The sequence below is a fragment of the Halichoerus grypus genome, chromosome 2 (assembly GCF_964656455.1).
Source record: "Halichoerus grypus chromosome 2, mHalGry1.hap1.1, whole genome shotgun sequence".
NCBI lineage: Eukaryota > Metazoa > Chordata > Mammalia > Carnivora > Phocidae > Halichoerus > Halichoerus grypus.
The window spans coordinates 96806453-96824584 of NC_135713.1; the positions used below are offsets into that span (position 1 = coordinate 96806453).

An 18132-nucleotide genomic window follows, 5' to 3' on the forward strand; every position below is an offset into this window, starting at 1 on the left:
GGATACCCAGTTTTGGGGTGGGGGGGTTAAAAAGTAATGACTTAACATATTAAGTCAGGCTTTCACCATAAATAAAGGAATGGGCAAACTACAGTTCAGAGGAGACCAGCCTGTCATGTTTCTGTAAATAAGGTTTGCTAAGAACACAGCCACATCCATTTATTCACATATCGTCTGTGCCTGTTTTTGTGCTACAACGGAGCTTAAAATATTTACCGTCTGGCCCTTGACAGAAAAAGTTCACCAACCCGTGATAATATTTTGATCCTTAGCAGATGCAAGTCTCTGTTGAATTATGTTCTAAGAGAGTTCTGCTGGATTTTAATGTCAAATTGCTTTTAGCAAAAAAAAAAAAAAATTTCCAGAATATATGTTGTTAGGCTATTTTATATAATTGTTTTGTGTTAGAAATGTAATTCAATTGAATCTGATAGAAAATGATTGTTAGCAACATTTAGTAAAATTTCTCCTCCATATTTATTGACTTCCATAGGTCATAGATAAGTGTATTAAGAAATAAACTAAGGGGCGCCTGGGTGGCTCAGTAATCTAAGCATCTATCTCTTGATCTCCGCTCAGGTCTGGTCTTAATCCCAGGGTCATGAGTTCAAGCCCTGTGTTGGGCTCCATGCTGGATGTGGAGCCTACTTTAAAAAAAAAAAAAAAAAAGCTAAGCAAACTGTAATAAATAAGGTCAGAAATACCTTTTATTTATTTATTTTTTTTCCAAAGGTTTATTTATTTGACAGAGAGAGATAGCGAGAGAAGGAACACAAGCAGGGGGAGTGGGAGAGGGAGAAGCAGGCTTCCCGCAGCACAGGGAGCCCAATGTGGGGCTCGATCCCAGGACCCTGGGATCATGACCTGAGCCGAAGGCAGACGCTTAACGACTGAGCCACCCAGGCGCCCCCAGAAATACCTTTTATATGGTTATACAGAAAAAGTACACCTAAAGATAATTACAAATCATCTCATACAGTAAACCTTGAAAAGGAGAAATTACTTGAAGCTTGCGCCATCTAGAGGTGAAAAATCTAATTTCCCAGAGTACTCCCAGGTACTCTGGTAACTTACCAGACTAGAAAGGCAGTGTGCAGTGCATTGGCTGTTTGAGGTCAGTAAGAAGGGGTGGGGGGAGAGGGGTGCTCAGTGGCAACAAGTCAGTGGCTACCACATCATCAAAATGAATTTCTTTCTTTCTTTCTTTCTTTTTTTTAAGATTTTATTTATTTATTTGAGAGAGAGAGAGAGTCAGCGAGAGGGAACACAAGCAGGGGGAGTGGGAGAGGGAGAAGCAGGCTTCCCGCCGAGCAGGGAGCTCGATTTCAGGACCCCGGGATCGCGGCCGGGGCGGAAGGCAGACGCTAAACGACTGAGGCGCCCCAAAATGAATTTCTTGATAGAAGGATTTTTCTAGCAGTGGTCCTGATGGTGCTTGGATTTGAGTGCTTTTGATATTATTAGTCATTACTTTCTTACATGATGTTCAGTCAGAAGAAACTTTTTTGCTTCCTGAATGCCTCCTTCTGGCTCACTCTGAAAGAATTGAAGAGTGTATGTTTTAGACATCCTGCCGTATACATGTTTGGACATTCTTGTCTAATCTTTATAACATTTTATTTATTTATTTATTTATTTATTTATTTATTTATTTATTTATTTTATTTGAGGGAGAGAGAGTGCCACGTGAGCAGGGGGAGGGGGAGAATCTAAGCAGGGAGCTGACACGGTGCTCAAACTCACCACCCCGAGATATGACCTGAGCTGAATGAAACCAAAGAGTCTAAAGCCCAACCGAATGAGCCATCCAGGTGTCCCCGTTCTTGTCCAGCCTTAACAAGCACCCACATTGGATGTCAAGTCTTCCTTGTAGAATTTTTATAATAACCTCTATATGCATCCTCTAAGTTATTTTACACTGGAATCTTTTTTTTTTAATCTTTGCACAAGGGACATCTGGGTGGCTCCATCGGTTGAGCGCCAGACTCTTGGTTTTGGCTCAGGTCATGATCTCAGGGTCAAGAGGTTGAGCCCCTTGTCCAGCTCAGCTCTGTGCTCAGAGGGGAGTCTGCTTCCCCTTTCCCTCTCCCGCTGCCCCTACCCTTGCTTGTGCATGCACATGCTCTCTCTCTAAAATAAATAAATAGATCTTTTAAAAAAAGTCTTTGCGAGCAATTTTAAATAGAAAAAAATATCTTTGCACAATGATAATCATTTGTAAAAATAAATAAATCACCCATTTGTATGAACTATGCTTACAATCCTATACGTTTTCATTGGCTACCAAAAGAGAACTTTTTATTTATTTATTTTTTTAAGATTTTATTTATTTATCTGACACAGAGAGATAGCGAGAGCAGGAACACAAGCAAGGGGAGCAGGAAAGGGAGAAGCAGACTTCCCGCTGAGCAGGGAGCCCGATGTGGGGCTCGATCCCAGGACGCTGGGATCATGACCTGAGCCAAAGGCAGACGCTCAACAACTGAGCCACCCAGGCGCCCCCAAAAGAGAACTTTTTAAATATTCAGCATAATTTTATTGTTTAAGGCTGATTCCTTATGTTGTACAACTGAAAAGCAGTTTTTTTAATGTTGTCATTAAGAGTTTTCACAGGAGTTGTATTACTGTACTTTGACTTCCCATTTTTTTTACTACCTGGTTCTAGCAAACACTTAACTTTCTCGATCCCCTCCCCCACCCCCATAACCACTGTGTGTCCCATTTAACCCCTTTTCTCCAGGGACAATATTTGTCTTTTTATTTTATTTTTTTTATTTTTTTATTTTTTTATTTTATTTTATTTTTTTTAAAGATTTTATTTATTTGAGAGAGAGAATGAGATAGAGAGAGAGAGAGCATGAGAGGGGCAGGGTCAGAGGGAGAAGCAGACTCCCTGCTGAGCAGGGAGCCCGATGCGGGACTCGATCCCGGGACTCCAGGATCATGACCTGAGCCGAAGGCAGTCGCTTAACCAACTGAGCCACCCAGGCGCCCCTTATTTTATTTTTTTTTTAAGATTTTATTTATTTATTTGAGAGAGAATGAGATAGAGAAAGAGCATGAGGGGGGGAGGGTCAGAGGAGAAGCAGACTCCCTGCTGAGCAGGGAGCCAGATGCGGGACTCGATTCCGAGACTCCAGGATCATGACCTGAGCCGAAGGCAGTCGCTTAACCAACTGAGCCACCCAGGTGCCCCAATATTTGTCTTTTTAAAAACTCAGTTCCAGTGACTGCCCCGGGGAAGTCTAGGAAAATAATTGAACTCTTGAAAATGTTTAAGTTTCACTGAATTATCAAGCTTTTATGAGCTTTCAAAGAAGCTTCATAAAAGCACTATAGTTGCTTTTACCTCTTCCTTTAAAGATATCGTGAAGGATTAATTTTTAAGAAGGGGCTGCTTTTGAAAACAAGAAGCACCATGTAAACCTCTCAAAATCACGAGTACGTATGGGGTGCCTGCGTGGCTCAGTCTGATAAGCAACTGACTCTTAATTTTGGCTCAGGTCATGATCTCAGGGTCTCGGGATCAAGCCCCACGCTCAGTGGGGGGAGTCTGCTTCTCTTCCTCTGCCCCTCCCCCAGCTCGTGCTCTCTCTCTCTCTCTCTCTCTCTCTAAAATAAATAAATAAATCTTTGGGGTGCCTGGGTGGCTCAGTCGTTGAGCATGTGCCTTTGGCTCAGGTCGTGATCCCAGGTTCCCTGCTCAGCCGGGAGTCTGCTTCTCCCCCTCCCCTTCTCCCCTGCTCGTACTCTCTCTCTCAAATAAATAAATAAAATCTTTAAAAAAAAAAAAGACAGAAAAAGACAAATACCATATGGTTTCACTTACATGTGGCATCTAAAAAAATAAAACGAATGAGCGAACAAAAAACAGAATCAAACATAAAAATACAAAGAACAAGCTGGTGGTTGCCAGAGAGGGAAGGGCAAAAATGGGTAAAGGGGAGAGGGAGATACTGGCTTCCAGTTGTAGAATGAGTAAGTCACAGGAATAAAAGGTACAGCATGGGGAGTTTAGTCAATGGTACTCTAATGGTGTATGGTAACGGATGGTAGCTGCACCTGCAGTGAGCATAGCAGAATGAGTCCCTGTGTTGTACACCTGAAACTGATGTAATATTGTGTGTCAACTACAATCAAATTAAAAAACTTTTTTTCAACACTATATATTTTTAAGTAGGCTCTCCTCGCCCAATGTGGGGCTTGAACTCAGAACCCTAAGATCAAGAGTCACATGCTCTACTGAGCCAGCCAGATGCCCCTAAAAATATATATATATTTTTAAATCACATGGTGCTGAAAAGTATGTTTACCGTATGCTTCCACTTGTGTTTTAGTGAGGAGGGACAGATGTGTGTTTGTATTCACTTCTTTTATACAAATAAAATACTTCTGGAATAATCCATCCATCAATAACTACTAACAATTTTCTCTGAAGAATGAAAATAGAGAACTGGGGATCTGAGGTAGGAGAACACTTTTATATTGTTTGAATATTTTATTTTGTGTGTGTGTGAATTTTTTAAATCTACCTGAAATTTTTTAAAAAATTTATTTATTTGTTTGAGAGAGGAGAGAGAGAAAGCAAGCGAGATGAGGGAGAGGAACAAGCCGACTTAGCCAAGTGCAGAGCCCAAGGCAGGGCTCGAGGCAGGGCTCAATCTCAGGACCCTGAGATCATGACCAGAGCTGAAATCAAGAGTCAGACACTTAACCGACTGAGCCACCCAGGCACCCCTAAAATCTACCTGAATTTTCTGAGAGGAGCTCCTACTTTTAGTTTCCACTGAAAATGCATCAAATAATATATCTTTTGTTATGAGATGCAACCATACTGCTTGAGGTTTATCCAACCTTCTCATTTAAGGAACTACTTGAACCCCTGGGCTCCGACTTTCCAGCTTCATGAAGGTGAGCCTAAGCAAGGTGGGAGCGTTGACCAAAGTCCCTGCGGAGATGAGCAGAGGCGCCCAGCTCTCTAATTCTCTATCTGCTCTCCAGGCACCGCGCTCTTTCTAAGATATAATCTCAGATTCTCATTAGAGAGGAAATGGCTAACCTCATCAAAGTTGTCATATCCTCTTTGGTGGAACTTGATACTGCCCCTAAAAGGATGTATCTGAAACTGAAGTATAGCAACAAATATATTTCAGTTTAAAATAATGATCTTTTTCTCAAAATAAAGATGAATATTCATTCAAGTGAGTTTGAGCTATATAGTTACTAGCATAGAAATATTTCCAAAATAAACAATGAAAAAAGTAAATTTTATTTTATTTTTTTTAAGATTTTATTTATTTGACAGGGAGAGAGAGCACAAGCAGGGGGAGGGGCAGACAGGGAGAAGCAGACTCCCCATTGAGCAGGGAGCCCGAAGCAGGGCTCGATCTCAGAACCCAGGGATCATGACCCTAGCCAAAGGCAGTCACCTAACCAACTGAACCACCCAGGCACCCCGAAAAAAGCAAATTTTAACACAATAATACGTTATGGCTGTGAGTTAAAAAATTTAAAGTCCAAATTAATGTTTTATAAGAATATATCTGTATGACTTGTATAATTTTTTAATATACTGTTCATTGTCTAGATTTTGGTAAAAATAGAAAATTTTAGGAAAAGAAATTGTAAATAAACCACAACACTTCCCCCCACAGAATAATTCCTGTTACCATACTGGTAGATTTCCTTTCAGCTTCTCTCTTTCATCTGTCCTATGTGTGTGCATGGATACAGATTTAGATATAGATATTACAGTTGTAATTCTGGTTCACTCTCTTAGCATTATATTATAAACATTTTCCATGTCAATAAATACTACTTGAAAACACATTTTTAAATGTTAAGTAATATTCCTTTATAAGGAAATAGCGTCATTTCTTTAGCTATCCTCCAATTTTTATGCATTTCTTTTTCTCTGCTCTATAACTTGAAGAAAAGCCTCTTACGCCAAACTTGTCTGTACTTTTAATCTTTTCCGTTGGAAAATTTTCTAGAAGTAGAATTACTCTGTCAGGAATTGTGCATTTTAAAGAAACGTTAGGCCTTATTTCTCTCCAAAAAGGGGTTGTACTAATCATTGTGTCAATGTACACCCTACCAAAAGCCTAAAGGTGTGCCTGATGTCTGTTTCCCTCCTCCCAACACTGGGTATAACTCTCTTTAAAATTCTGTGCTAGAAGCTTCTGGCTAGCTCAGTCAGTAGAGCACGCTAATCCTGATCTCGGGGTTGTGAGTTCGAGCCCCATGTTGGGTGTAGAGATTACTAAAAATAAAATCTTAAAAAAATAAAAATAAAATTCTGTACTAAACACACACGCACACACATCACCCGTTAATTTAAATTTCTTTAAATACTAGAGATATTGAAAAAGATTTAGATGTTTACTGACCATCTGTATTTCTACACTGTTAACATTCAAGATTTGTATTTATTTCCCAAAAACCAACAGTCATTTCACCTCTGAGCGTATGGGCGTGTTTTGTAGGTGCTGGGAGATCAATTACACAGAGTTACCACAAGAGGTCACTAGCACACAAATTATATTAAAATCTGAAGCCTATTGGGCTTAAGTCCCAACACAGCATCTAAATGAGTGGACAGGTTCGTTAATTCTGATTTTACGGGACTCCAAATAATTGTTCTGGCCTGATAAGAACAGTCCTGTGACATAGACAAAAATTACTGGAGAGAGCAAAAGACAGTAGCTTAGTAATTCAGAAAGCTAGATGCTGCACAGTTGAACTTCTCTGCACTCCACTTGCCCCAGTCTCCTATGAATTGATTTTTCTTGTTAGATATGGTCACTCTCAAATTTCAAAAGAAATAGAGTCACTTTAAGTCCGAGATGCCCTTCGGTCATTTATTTGATTGTTCAGCAATTCTCTTTGTGTTTAACTAGAAGAATGAGGTCTTTTTTTTTTTTTTTTTTTTAACTCAACAAATAATAATTATACCACTATGCTAGGTACTGGGAATATAATGATGAGCAAAACCTGACACTATCCCTCGGCTTGCAGAGCTCATACCTGTAACATCAGTCCTAGCAGCTCTAAGCAGACCCTCTAGAAATTCACCCCAGATGCTTTAGCTTTGACAAAAATATCATGCACAGCCCCCACAGGAGGTATCTGCCACTCTGAGGTTCAGAGCTTTGTCTCCATGACCCGTGATTATATCCTGGTCTGTTCTGAGTATCAAACCATCTGGCTCTGTATGACATATGATTTAAATTGCTTCTTAAAGGGGCGCCTGGGTGGCTCAGTTGTTAAGCGTCTGCCTTCAGCTCAGGTCATGATGCCAGGGTCCTGGGATCGAGCCCTGCATTGGGCTACCTGCTTAGCCAGGGAGGCTGCTTCTCCCTCTCCCTCTGCCTGCTGCTCTCTCTCTCTGTGTGTGTCAAATAAATGAATAAAGTCTTTAAAAAAAAAATCTTTGCAATATAGGGGCACCTGGCTGGCTCAGTTGGTAGAGCGTGCAACTCTTGATCTTGGGTTCATGAGTTCAAGCCCCACATTGGGGGGTAGATTGTACTTAAAATGAAAACAAATCTTTTTTTTTTTTTTTTTTAAGATTTTGTTTATTTATTTGAGAGAGAGAGAGAGAGAGCACAAGAAGGGGTAGAGTCAGAGGGAGAAACAGACCCCCTGCTGAGCAGAGAGCCTGATGTGGGACTTGATCCCGGGACTCCGGGATCATGACCTGAGCCAAAGGCAGTCGCCCAACCAACTGAGCCACCCAGGAGCCCAAAATGAAAACAAATCTTAAAAAAAAAACTTTGTAGTAGAATATACAAGTACCTTAAAGAATTCAAATTATACAGAAATATGAGTGAGAAAAATGAAAATCACCCATAATCACAATCTTCACAGATAGCTATTTTTATATTCTTTTGTAGCTATATAGTTACATACATATATATTTGACAAATACTTGACTACTCTGTAGAAAGCACATTCCAAGGGCTGTGTCCTTGGGCTTCCATAACCAAATATCATAGACTGGGTGGTTTAAACAATAGAAGTTAATTTTGTCGGGGCGCCTGGGTGGCTCGGTCGTTGGGCGTCTGCCTTCGGCTCAGGTCATGATCCCAGGGTCCTGGGATCAAGCCCTGCGTCGGGCTCCCTGCTCCGCGGGAAGCCTGCTTCTCCCTCTCCCGCTCCCCCTGCTTGTGTTTCCTCTCTCGCTGTGTCTCTCTCTGTCAAATAAATAAATAAAATCTTTAAAAAAAAAAAAGTTAATTTTGTCACACTTCTGGAGACTAGAAGTCCAGTAGATTTGGTGTCTGGTGAGGGCTCTCTCCCTGGCTGGCAAAAGGCTCCCCTCCTGCTATGCCCTCACATGACTTTCCGCACTGTGGGTGCAGTGTGTGGACAGAATTCTCTGTTGTCTCCTCTTTTTGTTTTTGTTTTTTTTAGATTTTATTTATTTATTTGACAGAGAGAGAGATATAGCAAGAGCAGGAACACAAGCAGGGGGAGTGGGAGAGGGAGAAGCAGGCTTCCCGCTGAGCAGGGAGCCCGATGCGGGGCTCGATCCCAGGACCCTGGGATCATGAGCTGAGCCGAAGGCAGACGCTTAATGACTGAGTCACACAGGTGCCCCTCTGTTGTCTCTTCTTATAGGGACACTAATCCTACTGAACCAGGGCCCCATCTTTATGACTGTATTTAATCTTAATTACGTCCTTACTCCAAATACAGCCACAATGGGAGTTAGGGCTTCAACATATAAATTTGGGAGAGGGAGGTGGTCGGTATTACACAAACATTCCCCAGTGACAGCCTGTGAATAAGACACAGTCTTTGCCCATGTCTCACTAATGTAGAAGTTAATAAACCCATGTGTCTGCTTCTTTGTATTTTGTTTACTTTATCATCTTCTGGAACTTCCACTAAGTCTGGATATATATGAGGTAAGGAGAGTAAATGAGACTCAAGAAAATTTTATTTCCCTCCTGATTTGGAAAACATTCTCTGGGAAAGGAGATTGACACTCTCAGCTACCCCAAAGATCCCTAGCGGAAGACCACACCAAAGCGTCGGCCATAGCTTCATCTCTCCCTTTCTGCCTCTCCTCTAGGGGAGGAGGTGTTAACTACATAATACGCAGGCCCCTCTGTACATTGGTCTACTCTACAAAGGAGCAATAATTCCAAATGGGGCCAGATTCACTCATTCAGAGCATATGTACTGATGACTCACACTGAAATAGGGTCTCTACCCTTGAGGAGCTCATGGCTCCAGGAAACCAGTAACAAGAGTGCAGTGTGAGAAGTGCCACCGAAGATAGAGGGAAGCCCAGGAGACGAGGGGAGAGAAAAGAGACCCAGAAAGACTTGAGAAGGACCTGTGCCCCCACGGAAGTCTGAGGAACGCTAGAATTGAGCTGGGAAGGGAAGGGGACAGGCAGTTCAGATAAGGCAGCAGGTGCAAGTGCGTGGACTTGTAACATGGCCAGTTCTGGGATGTGCAGGGGTGCCTGGAGCAGGGGGTGCCCGCAGGAGAGGGAGATGCCAGGAGGGAGAGGTGGGGCCAGCTCCTGAAGGACCTTATGTGCTGAGCCAGGAATTGGAATTTTATCCTGAAAGCCACGGTTACCGCTAAAATAAGCAAGAGAGTGACATGATCTGATTTTAGAGGGATGCCTCTAGCGGGCACCTCGGGAAGGCTTTGTTGCGGGCTTAGCAACAGTGGAGCCAGATGGGCAGCTGTGTACATACAATCCGTGACCTAGCTCTTATCCTTCCTCCATGTCTTCTCTAGTTTTTTTTTAAAAGATTTTATTTATTTATTTGAGAGAGAGAATGAGATAGAGAGAGCATGAGAGGGGGGAGGGTCAGAGGGAGAAGCAGACTCCCCGCCGAGTGGGGAGCCCGATGCGGGACTTGATCCCGGGACTCCAGGATCATGACCTGAGCCGAAGGCAGTCGCTCAACCAACTGAGCCACCCAGGCGCCCCCATGTCTTCTCTATTAACAAGAAAAAGAACACTCTGTTACGTATCTACTTCCTATCTTCCCTTGCAACTGCTGTGACAAGTGTTGTGGCAAAAGTGGAAATCTGCTGGGAATTTCTAGAAATGTTTTACTTTTCTGATCAAGGAGCTGCTCTCCCTTCTCACCACTTCTTCCCACCTGGCATTCGGTTATGAATCTGGAGGTCAGCCCTTGCTAACTTCTTAAACTGCCATACCAACTCTGTACTGCTAACTTCTATTTGGTTAGACGACTATATTTGCGTTTCTGTCATATACAGCCAAATACAATCCCGATACAACTGGGATTTTTTTTTTATTTCCAATTTTTATTTAAATTCTGGTTAGTTAACATGTATAGTAATATTGGTTTCAGGTGTAGAATTTGGTGATTCATCACTTACATACAACACCCAATGCTCATCACAAGTGCCTTCCTGAATACCCATCCCCCATCCTGATGTAATTGTTACTACAGCAGTTCAGGTAAAGAATTAATGAGAACCTGACCACCTACTCTGAACTGAAGCAGGGAAATGAAGCTAGAGGTGACGGGGTTAATTCACAAGCTATTAAGGAAGCAGAATCAATAGGACTTGGTGACTAATTAGATATGCCTACTGGGGATTTTCATTGGAAAGATGACTTTTCTCTCCCTCTGAGTTGTAGGACCACGTATCCCACTGTCCTCCTCCTTTTCCACTCCTCCCTACCCACTGTCTTTTTCTCTCCCAGCATTTTCCCTTCCCCACTTCGAGAAGCTGACCAGAATTTTATGTGTCCTTGTTCAGGGGCATGTGTAGAGTTGGCCCTAAAAGAGATGTTCCATAAGACAGCCCCCTTTCCTGGCTCTTGTTGAAAAATCTATGTTCCTTTTGGAATTATGCTGCTCATTTTCCAGGTAAAGGAGACTGACCACTTACACCCTTCAGTGTAAAAAAACCAAACCCATGAGAGCAGCTGGAGAGATTTCCTGAGACTGAAACGGGATGGGGGAGTGTGGTCTCCTCTGGTGTTTCCTGCCTCAGGGAAGGACCCTACCCAGTAGTGCAAGCCGCTGACCTAGAACTCATCTTTGACTCATCTCTCTCCTAATTTATCTCTCATATTTGGCCAATCACCTAGTCCTTTCTAGTTTATTCTCTAAATATCACCTGTGTCCCTCTGTTACCCAGAACTGGGTTTGCCTCTTTGTGGGTGTCCAACCAAGAGACACAACCAAACTGGCACAAAAACAGACACATAGATCCATGAAATAGAACAGAGAACTCAGAAATGGACTCTCAACTCAATATCCAATGGAAAAAAGACAGTCTCTTCAACAAATGGTGTTGGGAAAATTGGACAGCCACATACAGAATGAAGCCTGACCATTTTCTTACACCATACACAAAAATAGACCCAAAATGGATAAAAGACCTAAATGTGAGACAGGAATCCATCAAAATCCTTGAGGAGAACACAGGCAGCAACCTCTGTGACTTCAGCCGCAGCAACTTCTTGCTAGACACGTCCCCAAAGGCAAGGGAAACAAAGGCAAAAATGAACTATTGGGACTTCATCAAGATAAAAAGCTTCTGCCCAGCAAAGGAAACACTCGACAAAACCAAAAGACAACTGACAGAATGGGAGAAGATATTTGCAAATGACGTATCGGATAAAGGGCTAGTATCCAAAATCTATGAAGAACTTATCAAACTCAACACCCAAAGAACAAATAATCCAATCAAGAAATGGGCAGAAGACATGAACAGACATTTCTGCAAAGAAGACGTCCAAATGGCCAACAGACACATGAGAAAATGCTCAACATCACTCGGCATCAGGGAAATACAAATCAAAACCTCAATGAGATACGACCTCACACTCGTCAGAATGGCTAAAATTAACAGGTCAGGAAACAACAGTTGTTGGCGAGGATGCAGAGAAAGGGGAACCTTCCTATACTGTTGGTGGGAATGCAAACTAGTGCAGCCACTCTGGAAAACAGTATGGAGGTTCCTCAAAAAGTTGAAAATAGAGCTACCCTACGACCCAGCAATTGCACTACTGGGTATTTACCCCAAAGATACAAATGTAGTGATCCGAAGGGGCACATGCACCCCAATGTTTATAGCAGCAATGTCCACAATAGTCAAACTATGGAAAGAGCCCAGATGTCCATCGAAAGATGAATGGATAAAGAAGATATTGTATATATATATACACACACACACACACACACACACACACACAACACACACACAATGGAATATTATGCAGCCATCAAAAAATGAAATCTTGCCATTTGCAATGACGTGGATGGAATTAGAGGGTATTATGCTAAGCGAAATAAGAGAATCAGAGAAAGACAAGTATCATATGATCACATTGATATGTGGAATTTGAGAAACAAGACAGAGGATCATAAGGGAAGAGAGGAAAAAATGAAACAAGATGAAACCAGAGAGGAAGACAAACCATAAGAGACTCTTAATCTCAGGAAACAAACTGAGGGTTGCTGGAGTGAAGGGGAGTGGGAGGAATGGAGTGGCTGGGTGATGGACACTGGGGAAGGTATGTGTTGTGGGGAGCACTGTATATTGTGTAAGACTGATGAATCACAGACCTGTACCCCGGAAACAAATAACACATCATATGTTAATAATTAAAAATAAATAAACTAAAAAAAAAGAGAGAGAGACAACCAAGCCAAAGAATAGGAAAAGGAAGGGTTTTACTTGCAACAAGAAGCACACCGAAGATATTTCCCAAAGCAGTGTCTCCTCAAACAACAAAAACAACAGATTTGGGGAAGTTTTAAGCTGAGGGTACATACGTATTCATGAAGAGGCTTGCACAATGGGGAACTCAGCATGTGATTGAAGCAAAAGTCAACCTAAGGTGACAGAGTCCAGGTCTTAGTCCATCTAAGTCCTGAGGGCAGACCAGGGTCAGTATCTACAATTCTCTGGCTCCAGCTGGTCCGGTATTTGAGTGCTCATAGGAGTTTGGATCCTCCAAAGATAACTCAAGAATGTGTGTCAGGTTAATCTTTACTTTTGAACCAGCACTGGGAGTTTTACCACTGATTTATTGTCCCTGATATGATTAGGCTATTTCCTGGCCTGATAGTGGCCCTGTGTTCCTACATTCTTTTGTCCCCTTCAAATCATTAACTCCTGAGATCTATCCTTGTGCAGTTTCAACATCTCCTAAGAAGTTCTGCAAGAAATGTAAATTGGGCAAGTAGTGCAGATCAGGCAGAGCTCACAAGATGGCCAGGGGCCTACAACGACTTCTGTCAGTCAAGAAAGCTCTGTCTCATCTTTCTTTTTCCAGGGACCTCTGACTCTCTGCTCATACCTCCGTTTCTTTTCAACTCCGCTGCCACAATTCTAATCCAAACAAACATTTCAACCCTGGCCTGCTGCAAAATCCAATGTGTCACCTGACCATATTCCCTAAAATGATCTTTTACAATTTAGAGTATTTTAGAAAGGATAGAAATATGTTTTAAAGGATTTTATTTTTAAGTGATCTCTACACCTGACTTGGAGTTCGAACTTACAACCCCGAGATCAAGAGTTGCTCCACCAACTGAGCCAGCCAGGTGCCCCAGGATACAAATATTATAACATCTTTCCTTTGCTCTTAAAATAAATAAAATTCTTTCACATGTTCTCCAAAGACTAACTTCTCTAGATCACGAACCTCATATCTTCACCCTCCACTCTCTGCCCGAACTCCCACCATGGTGACCTGACAGCGCCTGGAATGCTCTTTCTCTCCTCAAGAATTTAATCTTAGGAGTGCCTGGGTGGCTCAATCAGTTAAGCATCTGCTTCGGCTTGGGTCATAATCCCAGGGTCCTGGGATCGAGTCCCACATCTGGCTCTTTGCTCGGCGGGGAGTCTGCTTCTCCCTCTCCCTCTACCTGCCGCTCCCCCTGCTTGTGCTCTCTCTCTCAAATAAATAAAATCTTAAAAAAAAAAAAAAAAAGAATTTAATCTTAGCCTATTCTGCCTCCTGGTGGGAACTGCTTAACTGCCACACCCACCTATACACATGAACACACACACACACGCACACACACACATCTTCTGGCTAACTTCCATTCAACTTCAGATTTCAGCCCATATGTCATTTCTTCAGAGAAGCTTCCCTTGACCCCATCTCACTGCCCAGCTAAATCAGGAGCCCTGATTTTTAAGTCGTGGGGTTTTTTCATAGCATGTTTTCAGTATGATATTTGTATGATTATTTAAGTATCATGAATTCCACAGAAGTAGGGACGGTGCCCGTGCTTGTCATCTCTCCAAGGTCTGGTAGTGTGCCTGCCTAGAGTGGATATTTGATGACTATTTGTTGAATACATCAGGCTCCTGGCACAAGCAAGTAGGTGAATTGTGAAATTCAGTTCAGCGTAATTCAGTGTAATTCTTACAAAATAAAGCATGAGGATGTGTGCATGCATGATAGAGATTTGGAAGAGGTACCTTCTCCTCCGGCTTCTCTGTGGATGGAATTTGCCATCCTATTATAACTTGTAGTAGTACACTTAGGCAGAAAGAAACTGTGTGAAGGCAGAATTCTGAAAGCAGGCTGAGTTTGCTCGTTTAGGGGACCTATCTGGACTCTATCTAGACAGTATGATACATTGGAAGGTTATCTTGAGATTTTATAAAGATGACAAACTTATTGATGATGAAAAGCACGTTATATAGACTTTGGATGATAATGGGGTGTCACTGTAGGTTCCTGATGTAATAAATGAATCACTCTGGTGTCTAATGTTGATAGTTGGGGAGGCTGTGCATGTGTGAGGACAGGGGTATATGGGGACACTGTACTTGCTGCTCAGTTTTGCTGTGAACCTGAAACTGCTCTAAAAGAAAAAGTCTATTAGGATGCCTGGGTGGCTCAGTCGGCTAAGCATCTGTCTTCTGCTCAGGTCAAATCCCAGGGTCCTGGGTATTGGGCTCCCTGCTCAGCGGGGAGTCTGCTTCTCCCTCTGCCCCTCCCCCTGCTGGTGCTCACTCTCTAAATAAAATCTTAAAAAAAAAAAAACTAATATGTTAAAGATAACTTACACAAAAAGATAAAATCATGATTCTCATTCAGAAATAAAATGTACACATGAAAGATTATGGGTTTTTTTCCCCCCAGAATTAGGGAATCTGGCAGATGTTAAAACTAGAGAAGTCAAAGAACAGACACATTTATAAAGCAGGAATGGTGCAGTGAATGTGCAAATGGAGGCAAAATGAGCTTCCTCCATAGTGGGGGAGGGAAGTCAATTGAGCCTCTGTTGAACAGGGCATAATTTGCATGCCTATAGGCAAGAATCATTTTACATTTCTGTTATCTACAAGGTAAAGAGTTACCATAGATTCAGCTCCCATAGAATCAGTGTCTGTGAAGTGGAAGGGTGTATTATTGTGGTCTGCCGTTGAAGCGCCCACATTCTCCCTACACACACATACAACAAACCATTCATGTGATATGGCCCCACACGGAGGGGAGTCCACTGTGTCTGCACAGACTTTGTTTAGTCCACTCAGGATTGCTTCTTGGGGACCCCACAGAACTTCCATCTCACATGGTGTTGGTAGATGTAGGAAAATTGAATAGTCACAGGACATTTCTTCTGAAATATCATATGCATCCCACAGGCAGCAGTGAAGTACTGACTTCCTTGTTCCAGACTTTCTTCCCCCTCCCCACCCGAGAGAGAGCGAGAGAGAGAGAGAGAGAGAGAGAGAGAGAGAGAGAGAACACACACGCATGTGTGCCCATAGCAGGGGGAGGGGCAGAGGCAGAGAGAATCTCAAGCGGTCTTCTCCTTTAGTGTGGTGCCCGCTGTGGGGCTCCATCTCTGGACCCTGAGATTATGACCTGAGCCAAAATCAAGAGTTGGTTGCTCAACTGACTGAGCCACCCAGGCATCCCAAGACTTTCTTATTTTTAAAAACAGTTTTTTTGAGGAATATATTTATATACTGTAAACTTAACTTGTTTTTAGCATACAATTCAATGATGGTGAGTAAATTTACATAGGTGTGCATCCATTGCCACAATCCAGTTTTAGAATATTTTCATGAACCCAAAGAGAACTTCCATGCCCATTTGCAGTCGATCTCTGTTCCCATCCCAGCCCCAGGCAGTCAGAAATATACTTTTTTCTTTATAAATTTGGCTTTCTGGACCTTTTTATAGGAATTATAACAATATGTGTTCTTTCATGCCTGGCTTCTTTCACTTAGTACAATTATTTTTAGTTTTGTCATGTTTTAGCATCTTTCAATAGTTCAAACTTTTTTTTTAATTAGCTTAACTTTATTTTTTAATTTTTTTAAAAAGATTTTATTTATTTATTTGACAGAGAGAGACACAGCGAGAGAGGGAACACAAGCAGGGGGAGTGGGAGAGGGAGAAGCAGGCTTCCCGCAGAGCAGGGAGCCCGATGCGGGGCTCGATCCCAGGACCCATGACCTGAGCCGAAGGCAGACGCTTAACAGCTGAGGCACCCAGGGGCCCCAATAGTTCAAACTTTTTATTTCTAAGTATTCCATTGTATGGATGTAACACGTTTTATCTATTCATCAGTTTATGGGTTTGGGGGTTATTTCCACTCTTTGACTATTATGAATACTGCTAAGAACATTCATGTGCTAATATTTGTGTGGAAATACAGTTTCATTTCACTTGGGGAAATACCTAGGAATGGAATTGCTGGATCATATGGTAAACATATTATTTTAAAATCTTGGTTTTATTTTTATTCACATATGGTGAGGCCAACAGATCAAGAGGTGATTTCCATTGAAAAGATATTCGGTTACTCTTAGTTCCCAAAGTGAGGGCTCACTCCATGCCATGCAAGGCCACCCAGGAAGCACCAAGTTGGTCAAGAGGCAGAAAGGGGAATACACGGGCAAAAGGATTTATTATGGTATCTGCAGGAAGGTACAGGTCAGGCACGGTCGACAGGTTTAGGATCGGCTAGTGGGAATAATTTCAGGGAGCTCTGGGGCATTGGGACTGTCTCAAGTTGTCCGGTACTTGGCCTTGAGGTGATTAGGGCAAGGAGATAATGGCTTTTATAAGTGAGAGCTCCATAAAGGAAGTAGCTGGGGGACTGGCTTTGGATTGGTTGGTTTGCATATGACAGGTACCTTGAAGTTTACCATCTCTAGGAATTAGCTAGACCTGAGAGGGTCAGTCACCCTTGAGTCTGTAAAGCTCCAGATGTCAAAACATTAGAATAGGGACGCCTGAGTGGCTCAGCCTTCGTCTCAGGTCATGATCCGGGGGTCCTGGGATCGAGCCCCGCATCAGGCTCCTTGCTCAGCGGGGAGTCTGCTTCTCCCTCTGCCTGCCGCTCCCCCTGCTTGTGCTCTCTCTCCCTCTCTCTCATTCTCTGAAAAATAAATAAATAAAATCTTAAAAAAACAAACAACATTAGAATAAAAAGACATACTTAATACACATATGTTTAACTCTTTAAGAAACTGCCACACTGTTTTCCAAAGTGGTTACATCATTTTACATTCACTTCAGCAATGTACAAAGGCTCCATTTTCTTTGCATTTTCCCCAACAGTAATTATTGTCTGTCTTTTTGATTAGAGCCCTTCTAGCAGGTATGAAGTGATAGCTCATTGTGGTTTTAATTTGCATTTCTCAAATAACTGATAATGTTGAGCATCTTTTTATGTGTTCATTGGCCATTTCTGTATCTTCTTTGGTGAAAATTTGCCTGTTTTTAAATTGGGGTTTTTGTTTCCTTGTCATTCAGTTTTAAGAATTCTTTATATATTCTGCAATCAGATACATGATTTGCTTCCTCACAGCGTGGTCACTGGGTTCCAAGAAAGAGCATTCCAAAAGACACAGAGTAGAAGCTCCTGGTCCCTCTATGGCCTGGGTTTAAGTCCCAGAATGTCCCTTCTCCCCCATTCTCTTGGTCAGAGTTAGTTACAAGGCAGCCCAGATTAAAAGGGTGGAGAAATAAGTTCCTCTCCTTGTTATGAGGAGCAAAATGCACACACAGGGAGGACACAAACTGATTGTTGCTGTCTTTAGAGACTGGCTGCTAGTCTTTCATGTACTTTAACAATTATCATATTTGGCTTTTTTTATTAATTAATTAATTTTTTAAGATTTTATTTATTTGAA

The 18132-nt window shown here is 42.1% G+C and overlaps 1 long non-coding RNA gene across 1 annotated transcript in view; it reads right to left on the reverse strand.

Moving 5' to 3' along the window:
* Positions 1 to 1137: 1137 nt before the first annotated feature.
* Positions 1138 to 18132, reverse strand: part of LOC118526977 (uncharacterized) — a 33597-nt gene continuing 16602 nt past the window's right edge. The window contains exon 3 of the long non-coding RNA XR_004912911.2: positions 1138 to 1536. This is a non-coding gene — a long non-coding RNA (uncharacterized LOC118526977). The remainder of the gene's footprint in view (positions 1537 to 18132) is intronic.